This window comes from Empidonax traillii, unplaced genomic scaffold (genome assembly GCF_003031625.1).
Source record: "Empidonax traillii isolate 1590-97213 ecotype Southwest subspecies unplaced genomic scaffold, ASM303162v1 scaffold113:size1526484, whole genome shotgun sequence".
NCBI classification, from domain to species: domain Eukaryota; kingdom Metazoa; phylum Chordata; class Aves; order Passeriformes; family Tyrannidae; genus Empidonax; species Empidonax traillii.
The window spans coordinates 791,664-803,192 of NW_020955306.1; the positions used below are offsets into that span (position 1 = coordinate 791,664).

The 11,529-nt window shown below is 33.5% G+C and overlaps 1 protein-coding gene across 1 annotated transcript in view; it reads left to right on the forward strand.

Moving 5' to 3' along the window:
- The first annotated feature begins 282 nt into the window (after positions 1-282).
- Positions 283-11,529, forward strand: part of CCDC102B (coiled-coil domain containing 102B) — a 146,589-nt gene continuing 135,342 nt past the window's right edge. The window contains exon 1 of the mRNA XM_027882879.1: positions 283-366. The gene's annotated coding sequence lies outside the window, so the exon portion shown is untranslated. The remainder of the gene's footprint in view (positions 367-11,529) is intronic.

Here is an 11,529-nt window from a genome sequence, read left to right on the forward strand (position 1 = left end):
TAGTGTGATTCAAATAACTAATTTAATTTTATACTTAATATTTGGGGGAGTGGGGTCACAGTCTTCAGCTTAGAAGGGGGGGGCAAATAAAAATGAACTATGTAATGCTTAGTGAAAAACAGTATGTCAGACAGTTTTATTTTCTATAAATTACTTATACTTAAAAGAAAAATGTGGTTTTAGTTTTGATAATGCCTGACCAATGAGAATCTTTTTCAAGTTACTGTGGAGTGGCCTTAATGCTGTAAATAATCCAATTGGCCAAGTCCCAGTACAGTGCAGATGAGAAAAGGATGCAGGAAATTCTGTTGTTTACACATGTGTCTGTAACACCGAGAAGCAAGAGGAGCCCAGAAAACTCAGAGGGTAAGGGGTCTTAAGCTTGTGGGTTTAATGTTTAGTTTCTATATTTCTCTTCAGGGACAAAGCATCAGTTACTATCATGCTGATGGTAAGGAGGAAAATAATCTGAAATACTCAGCAAAAGTACTGAAGATCAGAAAACAGTATTGGAAGTATGTGGCTTAGTTATATCTAGATAGATTTTTCTCTTCTGTCTTTTTGGCTACTATTGGGTAGTATTAGTTCTGACACCCCATTAAATATATCTTGTTCTTCGACTTTGGCAGGATCCTTACTTAACCAGGTAAATTGATAAAATTTTCAAATTTATTTCTTATTTTTGAATTAGAAACTAGTATAAATGCAGAAATTTCAAGGAATACACTGCTTTAATACTAAAACAGTTTTTAAAAAATTACTTTGTGAAATGCATCTGCAATAACATAAACTGATAAATCTTTGTTACCTTGTAATGAGTATCAGTATTATGGATATAAGTGTAGTGAGAATACTGTTGTGAGTTTTCAGAAGTTCATACTGCATTTTTTTTATTTAGAAAGCACTATTTGCACAGTATTTCTGTTTTCTTAAGTTGTGCAGTTCAATGAGTTATATAATCCTAACTTCCTTCACAAAATATCTGAAAATGGGAAAAGAAAAAAGTGTGTTCTTAGCTATATGATATTATTCTAATGCAATGAAACATGTTTATTCATACTCTGATTTGTTGATGTTGGACAGAGATATTTAGTTTGTCATTATTTCAAAGGCAAGTGTCGGCGATGGTATGAGACTATGGATGATCCATCATCAGTGAGAACCAAGGGTCAAATTCCAAAAATAATGTTGATGAGTTTAGTAAGTATATGTAACAAATAGTACTAATAGGCTTCCTACTGGTTGTGCAGTTACTTGCATCTTGTTTGTCATAGTTCTCACCGATTCTTCATTTTATGAAGCAGACTCTGTTATAAATGGTCCTATTGCTAGAATCCTAGCTTTGCTTTAGACTACCTATGCTAGAAAAAAAACTACTTTTGAGTTCCTGAATGCAGTTCTTTGAGTAATAAAATGAAGATAGATGGATTTCCAGAATATGTTAGGCATCATTTATAGAACTAGTCATATCACTTCCAGAGACCTCTACAAAAAATTAGTGGTAAATGTGAAATTAGGTGTCTGTCTTTTTTTTATGTATTTTTATGTAGAAATTTTGAATTGAGGCCACTCTTTCACCTTAAATATAAAGTACTAATATTAATCTTAGGTAGATCTGCAAAATAAATCGCTTGAAAATGAATGTTCTAAAGCAGCTGGTAATGAACAGGCTTAAAACACTGTCATTGATTTCAACATCAAGATGGGTAGATCTTGGTATTGTTTAAAGTGTATCAGTTTGATATTCATGGAATCATAGATTCATAGAATGGTTTGGGTTGGAAGATCATCTAGTTCCAACCTCCCTGACACAGGGAGAGACTATTCCCAGTAGATGGAGCTGCTCAGGGCCCCATCCAACCTGGCCTTGAACATTTCCAGGAATGGAGAATCCACAGCTTCTCAGGGCAAGCTCTTCCAGTGCCTCATCACCCTCACAATAAAGAATTTTTTTTTTATATATTCTACTAGCTGACTCTTCTGTGAGTTGAAGGTACAAGCGTTAACCACAATAACAATTCCATATTGATAGCCTTTATTCCATTAGAATCTGCTAAATTTAACAAAATAGAAAGATAAATTTTTCTTTTCCAAATAGTTTTTCAGAATATCAGGCAAATCTACTTCCACTTTTATTAAACAAGTTTTATTTTAAGCTTTTCCTGTACATATAGTTAACAAGAACATATGGACATTTAGGGTAGCATGCTATCAGGAAAAACTTCTAGTGCAAATATAGATTTTTGTCGTTCATAAAATGTTTTTACAATGAAGTTTGTATTATTTTTATTTAAATACCACTTTCTTCTTGTATTCCTGTAAACTCTCGGTGTTCATCCTCTTTAATAATTTTCTCTTCACTAGCTTCCTTGTTCTTACTCTTCCCTTCTTTATCCACTTTGAATCTTCCACTCCCCTTAACTCAGTGAGTTACAGTGCTAATTGAAAACTGAACATTAATCTCACAATTTTGTGAGGGCTTCTTTAATGTCAAAGATTTTCCTGCATCCCCAAACAAAGAGATATTTATTGCAGTTACAATTATGTTTGCTAAGTTTTCTATATGACTAAAAAAATAGGCAAATTAGCTTCTAAATAACTTTTACTGTAATTAATAATCCATTTCATTTGTAGATACCCTTATTTGGCTTTTTTTTTGTGCATAGTTAAAAACCCCATTTTCCTTCCCCTGTGTATTTTAATGAGGTATTAATAGAATTGTGCAACAAAGGTTTACTTTTTATTTAATTTGGATGACATACAGGTGTATCAATACATAGGGACTATATTGGTATTAATTTCCTATTAAAGCTGCTAGAAAACATATTCACCTATCCTTTGAAAAAGCAGGTCTCTAAGCAAAGGATGCTTTTGCTCCTATTCCCTTATTAATCCAAACAGTAATCTTTAATTGAGTGGTTTATTGTGGAAATGATCCTTCCTGAACAGCTTGCTTCTCTACTCATGCTGATTTGAATAATCAAGGTCTTATTTACTTCAAGTTAAATGAGGCTCTGTTTATGCCAAATCCATTCTTATTTAATGTCAATCACATTACTGGAGAAATACCAGGGAGGAAATGCCAGGAAGTTCCTATTGTTTTTATTATTTTTTAAAATGTGTTTTCAGTTGACTTGAAGGTTTCTCCATAATTTCTGTAGGTACCCATGTTGGCAAAATGATGCCAACTATCCTTCTATCTGAAGAACAATATTCAAAAGAATATATGCAGAAAGAGTCAGGCTGAGTAACCACCACTAATACAATTAATATCTTCACTTTTATTGGGACTACTCATTGTCCTACAGTGAGTGGACACTAAAAGAAAAAAAATAGAGGTTCTTCTCTATGCATTTAAGTGATTTCTAGGATATAACAGATGGTACTTCGTGATTTATTTTATGTGACCACTCTAATAACTTTAGAATCCTGGTGAAGTTGACAATAGGAATTATTTCTTAAGTTCTTTTACCTCAGAGGAGACTTAGTGAAGTTGGAGTCAACACAGGATGGTATCTTGCAGTATTAAATCTCACAAAAGAGTCCTTAAGCTGTTGAAATAATATAAATGTTCAAGTAGCAATCTATTTGTGAAGAATATCCTGAAAATATTTAATTATAGAAGAGATGGCTTCCAAAACTGTTCTGATAAAAATTACAACATCTCTGCACAACAGAATTGTTAATTCTGATGCAACTATCAGAGTAGTTGAACAAGTCAAAGGGATATGCTCTGACCCGGAGAAAACAAAATATTCATCAGCGTTCTTACTTGTCTACTTATGTGGGTGGGAAAATCACTTGTTTTCAGACTGAGTATTGTTTTGAAGAAAAATTGTTTTGTGTTCTAATAAGCACTGGAATGTTTTATGTCATCATCTGAGACAAAGTTTCAGATATCTGTGATTAATTTTCCCAGCTCCCAGTGTTATGGAATTTCTTTTTTCATATTTTGAATAAGGAAATATCGTAAATTATTTCAACTCTAATAAGACAATTCCTGATCTTTCATACTATAAAATATATGGGTTTAGGATACTGTCAAGAATTTTAAAAACCTGAAGAATTTCTCAGTGTATAAGCAGGGATTAGAAACTTTCAGGGATATACCATTACATCTTCACACACTGAAAAAAAAAAAAAATAATCCATCTCAGTCTTGTTTTGTTAGTAAACAAAAAACACCTGTAAATGAAAGTGAAGCTATCCAATTCAAAGTATCTTTTCAATTGCGTAACGTCCAAGAAGTTGTTAAAAATGTGGTATAAACTCTAGAAAATAAAATTGCCATGATTTTTGTCTAAATAATGAAACTTCTCTACATTTCAATGACCTCTATTGTTTGGATTGATAGGTTTTAACATTGCTTTTGAACTTTTACTCGTTCAGTAAAGTGCTCTTCAGACTGGTTAAATCTGTCTTCAGTTGCCTTTTTCAACTACCTTTTGAGTCTGAAAGAAGCATAGCTGACTTGATCTGTAGCCCAATCTGAAAAATGTGAGAAAAAACCCCTACAGATCTGTGAAGTTCTCGGTGCCGTTTGGAGGTAGCTGAACCTCCTCAGCTATAACCAATAGGAACTTACAGTGGTTCTCATAAAGAGATTAACTTCACTTTTAGACATAAATAAATAAAACAGTAAATAGTAGAATGCTAATATTATCAATAACTGGGAAAGGAATTTAACCACTGAGAATGCAACATGGTGCAATTGTGTTTGGTCTGAATAGGTTATTGTAAGCTTATTTATAGCTTACCTGCAAATATTGATGTTTAATATATCTTAAATTGTTTAACAAATACCCTGGATGAAAATGACCAGCTGAATGAGATGTTTTTGGATTCCTTGTCTTCTTTGACTTTTAACTTACAACTTTAATGCCTGCAAATTTTAAATTCTTTTAAAACCAATTATGAATTACATGCACAAAGGCAGGTGCTAACCTTGTGGAGGATGCATGTCTTCAATAATATTTCCCTACATTTCTGGAGTCTTCCCTCTTTCTGAAAAGCTCAGAGCAAATCTATGAAAGATACTCTTCTATGTCATGTTAAAGGGCTGTCTGTCAGTTTAAGCAAGATAGTGCATGTGTGTGCTGACTGAGCTGCATATTCTGTAATAACACACTGACAATTTGGATTGTGTGGAGTCTTGTCAGATTCTCTGTTGCTGACTGACAGCTGGCTCCATTGTAACTGAGCTGAGTGGTGCAAGAAGCTACCTTGCTTAGCCTCCTTGTTCCCAGGAAAGGGGCTATGATGCTTTTAGCACTGCAGTCATTTCAGTGTGGGTTAAAAAAAGGTTTGTCACGTTAACAGTGAAACTAACTTACCCTGCTTTCTGTCATGCGCTTGATTATTCTTTGCCTTAGCTGTGGAACTTCTAAAACCCAAAACCAAACCATACAAAAAACCAGATACCATTTTAATGTGATTAAGAACAAAACTCATTGTGCCCAAAGAATAAGATACCTATAGGTGTTTTCATAAATTCCACAGAGTTCACTTGCATCTTTAGCCATAAAAAGGTGTGTTTCAGTATGGTGAAATAGTATTAACTACTATGAACACTATTCTTCTGAAGCAATATCTGTTTCAAGTTTGAGTACAAACACCATTGTTTTAAAGAAACCTCTCTATGCTGTTCAGGAGATTCCTATTAGACCAGACATTTCACTAATATGAATTAATTTGTATGAATTAATCATAGTCTTATTTTAAATACACTCTGAATTTGTTATCAATTGAAGTTATTATTCAGATTATTATTCATAACTTGTCTTTCCTAATAATCATACAGAGCATCATTCAGGCAGTATAATACATAAGTATACAAATCTCCACATAGAATCAATGAGACTAGATTGGAATTTAGGGGACTTGGGTACTTGTTTAGTTCAGAAGTTTACCGTAGGTTTTGTAGACCTGCTTGTAAGTTGGTTACCCTGAAAAGATCTAAAAATTTGACAATTCATACTTATCCTAATTACCTAGGAAATTTATTTTGCCTCTTTTTTTCATTGATCATATCTTAATAAAAGGTTATAAGCAATCTCAAAGGGGAGCTAGCCAAGAAAACTATTGTGTCTCAAAAGCAATAGCATCATAATTAGATTATGCTTGGTTTAGCTTCTGCTTAATACTTAGTTCTGTTTGAGATTGTCTGGGAAAATTGGTCATTTCATACCCACTTCTCTCCCTCCCTATATAAACTGATTATACAATATATTTTTTCGTGTGTAGTGACTGAGGAATGTGTATCAATTCTACAAACTCAAATGTATAAAAATTATAGTTGATATATTAAGAAGGTTTGTAATCAAATGAAACATTCTTGGGGAAATGAAGTTACTATAAATTATATTTAAATCAGTACTTCAGAGCTTCTTTTGGCTTTGTGGGTAGTAAATGACAACATCTCTATGTATAAATATTTATGTTACTCATATTTAACCCTAAGGATTTGAATACAACTTCAAAGATGTGAAGAAATATCAGCTTGTCTCTGTAAAAGATTTGAAAGATATTGCAAGGATATGTAATAACTTGTATTAACGAGTAGACCTAAATCAGCGTAAGTGTATAATACTGGTTCTCATCCTGAAGAAATAGTATCCGAACTGGTTAGAGTTTATTAAAAGTGGCAGCCAAAAAAAGGAAAGAAAGGGTAACATCTGTTTACATTTACTGGAATCTGACTACCTTCCAAGTTGTCTTTCATATGAATGTGTATGTTTACAGTATTTATATATAGTATGTACACAATGTATATAGTCTGTATAAAATTATATAAGATATATTATATTCCTGTGTTTTAAAACTAATTTAAACAGTGAAAAGGATTTTACTTTAAAGTGAATATTGAGACATGGGGAGAAAATGGTAAAAGTGAAAAAGGAAAAACAGTACATAGGACCACAGAGAAGTGGACCAAGTTCTTTTCTGGTGCATCTGTTTTCAAAGAGAACTACAACATTTCATTTTGAGCAAGAACCTTTAAGACCAGCCACCACTGGTGACAATAAGATATGCTGTGAAAGAATTCTTGTCCTAATTTACTGCTTTTAGTTATTGGCACCTTATGTCTTATTGCAACTCAGTAGAACAAATTCTCTTTACCTAGGGGTGGTTTTGTTCAGTGGAAAGAAAAAAATGGTCAGTCTTAAAAGCTTTTAGCCATGATAGTTTTACCACTTCTGTGGTCGAGTTCTTCTATTGGCATAGAAAGTTGCCACTATATTTTACAGAAGCAACTCACAGATTGAGACAAATATATAATATCTCATGGTTAGATGAATTATAGTATAGATATTCATTTCAATAAAAACATCAGTCCAAATATAAAATTTTTTATGGAGAAGCAAATGTTTCCTGCAAGTTACTAATTGTTGCTATTACGGTCATATTTTTTCTGGATTGTTTCCACCTGTGCATAGAACTGACCTTCAACCTGGGAATTATCGGGAAATGCTTGATTATCTTGTTCACCCTTTTCTTTTACACACACTGCTCTCATGTTCTCAGTGTCTGTTGGCAGAATAGATTTATGGGGATAAAGCCTTCTTTCTTCTTTTTCCATGTGCCTTACAGCTAGTTCTTGACACCATTGCTGCTTCTAAAGCAGTTCAGTGTTGCCCCAAAACAGCTTTATTTCTTATGGCCCTTCTCCACGTATATGGTGTTTTGTGAACCATTTGGCTAAAGGTTTTATATATTCTGAGATTCACAATTTATGATCCGAATTTCATCTCAATTCCTGGTTGTTATGGCAGCAACTGGGAGTAACAAGCAGAGCTCCTCAGAAATCACACTGCTTAGAGAATCATGGTATGGCTGAGGTTAGGTGGAGACCTCAGATCATCTCATCCATCCACCTTGCTCAGAGCATCTTACTCAAGACTTCTACATAGCATGCCTTAGATTCAAAAGAATTTTTGTTACACTAGAGATTTTATTTTCTCTAAAATAAGCAGAACTACTTCCATTTGGAATATTAGATCTTATTTCAAAAGAATGAGTTATGGGAAAGGATATCAAGTGAGAATAAACTGTCAGTGGGACTGTCATGGGCACACTGAGGGATGCTTTTTTTTTTTTTTTTACTTGAAAAAAGGCTACTTCATGTTTCTTTTTGTAAAATTATAAATTATAGATATGTACTTTTAACCTACCTATCTTCATGTGAATTATTAAAACCTTCAGGAGAAGCAAACTACTGTTAATAATAGACAGAATTCTTCCTCTAGATTCAGAGAATTTTTGTTTATTACAATGAATACTGGAATATAAGGTAGCAGTATACTTAGTACTGTTGTATAGTGTCAAATGCTTATTACATTATCTTTTCCTTTGGTTTCTGGATAGTCTGACTAAATCATAAAAAAGATTAAGCCATTTCTGAGTCCTTTTTTCACTTATTACTCCCTCTGTGGTTTATTGCCTTTCAATCATATCTTAACTAGCTCATCCTTTACCTCTTCGCCTGGGAATTTAGTTATACATGGGCAGCTAATATAATAATGCACTTTCTCGGGGTACTTCAGAAACACCTTGTCTGCCACAAAGTTTTATATGATAGTAAAATGCAATTTTCCCTGCAGAAATGCCACTTTCCTGAAGTTACCTTCTGGTATTGAAATTTTTAGGCCTGATATGGTAGTTAACAAATCTTATTTATGGATTTTTCAATAGAGGGACAAATTGAAATGTGGGTCTCTTTTTTTGCCTTGTCTCTCTCTGTTTTTCCCTCTCATCATTTAGTGTTGATCAACTCAAACATGAGGTCTGACTCTTTACTCCATTTTTGCATAGATTCTACTATCAAGTGCTTACTTGTATATGATCCTACTCTTTTTACTGCTTCTGGAGTTTTTAACCCCTCCCGAGATTTTATTTATTTGTTTATTTTCAAGGCAAAGGTATTAAACATAAAAACCTATAAACATAATGAAATAATGAGAAAAATAGTGACATTCAGTTTTCCCAAGATTATATATTTGGTCAGACCTATAGGAAATGTAAAAGACTACTCAGCACTTCTCTCTTTACTGCTTCCTCTCAAACAGTCTAAATATTTTGGGTTTTTTCTCTTGCAATTCTATCATTTTTTTGATAAAAGTTTAAGTTTTAATCCTGTCCTTTAGGAACTTTGAAAATTAAAGAACTTGGAAATTAAGATTTAGGCCTCACATTGTCTCTTACACTTCAAAAAGTCAGGCTTAGGATACTTTACAGAAGTAAGATATGGTTGCATAATTCTAATCTTGTGTATCAGGGTATTAATGAATTCTGATTTCATTTGATCTTATAAAAGCATTTAACAATCCATACTGTCCAAATTGATGTGGTAAGAAGACCATCTAAAATGTCATATTTGGACAAAAAAAACCAACACCCTCCCTGGAACAAAATGTCAGAAACCCAAAACATTTATCTTTGGGAAGTTAGAAACATAATTTTATGTTTTATTAATTTCATAGCATAAGTGTTTTTCAAAGGAAGCTGGAGATGTATAAATAGGAGGAAAACAATTATCACAGAACTTCCAACAGGAAATAAACAATTTGCATTATTTGTCTCTTTGGGACATTTTTTGTCTTATTTTTAGTTATGACATGTGTAAGGAGTACAATGTTTGGAAACAACATAAACAGCTTAAAAATATACCATATGGTTTAATATTTTTATGATTTATAACTGTGGAAAAAAGTAGAATCATCTTTGGCTGTTCACTGAAAAGTCTTGAAATCACTATCTTTTCATTTTCATATGGAAGCATGATAATCTGCATATGATAATCTGTATGGTCTATTTGGGTCTCCCAAATTTACAGTACAGTGTACTTTGTGAATTAAAATTTATTTTATGAGCTTATGACCTCATTAGAAAAAACATGAAAAAAAATAAAATACTCTGCTCAGAAAACCCCACCAAATCATTCAAAGACATCAAACAATGGTGGAATCATCTTTGTACAGACTGGTCCAACACATGAATTCACTAATTCATTTTTTCACTGATCCACAAACTCTCTAACTTACGAGTTCTCTGAATCATATTTTCTCAAATTAGTTACCAAATGGTTGGTGAGAGTGCCCATTTTTCCTTCTCCATCATGGTGTGAGTGCCCCTAATATCACACTGACAAGCACAAAAGTCTCAGAAGTCTGCCTGCTGTTGGATCTACTTCAAAAACTTCAGGGATAAGCTTAGGCATTTACACTTTCCAGCTCAGAAGTTTAGTCTAGAGCATTTCCATGAGTTAGAAGATTCTGAAGAAACTGTCAGGTAGTTACTTTTTGAAGATGCAGGAGATGATGGCTGCAGTTGTTAGCCCTTATCTCTCCCCATCCACTGTATTCTATGTACGTGCTGCTCTCACATTGACCTGGTGACACTGTTCTCAGCATATGTCAGACTTAACCATGAGCTGTGTGATCATTTTTTTACTTCTCTTTCCTTTAAGTGTTTTCCAAGTCATTCTGATTAACCTCAGTTTCTCTTAATACCGACAATTTATTTGCTAGGGTTTCAGTAACAAATTAATTCAATTCATATACCAATTACAACCGATGGAGCTCGAATAATATCTCTTTTACTTCTATGCCCTATGGGTCAATGACTTTGTAGCCACCACCACAGAGATGGTCACTATGGTCAGTAGTAGTTTCCTGCCATGCAGGAGTGTATACATTGGTAAGGTTCAGTGTATGATCATTGTCATTAATTTTGGAACCATAATCATGGGCTCTTGTCCATCATGCAGTTGCATTAAGTGAAAGGAACTTTTGTTCTCAAGTTGTCTGGATTGTTTTTTAAGATATGCAATCAGGAACAGATGGTAGCCTAATTTTTGTCCATTTACCTTGACTTGCACAGTGAATTATTGAGTGTTTATGAAAAAATAGACATGGTCCACTAGTGCATAATTACTTGCCTTACATGCTAATAGTGCTCATTTCACTGTGTTGTTGTCACAGCCACGTACAGCTTCAAGTCCAGTGCTACTACATATAGTTAAATTCAGGTTAACTTTAGAATTTAAGATTCATGTAAGATTATCACCTACTAAGATTATCACTTACTGTCAATACTTGCACTTGTGGTGTTGTAGATGATATTCCTTCTATAATTGGTTTCAAAGCTGAGTTATGACGAATTTTCAATATGTTATGACTGAGTTATTACTGAGTTGTGCCATGGGCAATGTTAAAAGGCAGAATCTGTTAGACAAAATTTTTGGGTATATGTTCCAATTAATAGTGTTGTCACAGTGATGTGGTAAGGACAGTCAGGTCTTGGACATAATCCAAACCTCAGTCCTAGTTAACTTGTTCCCTTTTTCATTGTAAAAGAAGAGGCTTCATAACCCTTGAGTGGATGTTTAACTGTAATATCATTTTATAGACTTCAAGAGAGTTTTACTTCTGTTTGAACAAGAATTTGAGCAGCTACTGATATGAATCACTATGGTTCTTCTTGTGGGGGTTTGTCGCTTATGTAGCCAACTTAAACGTTCTCACAGACAGG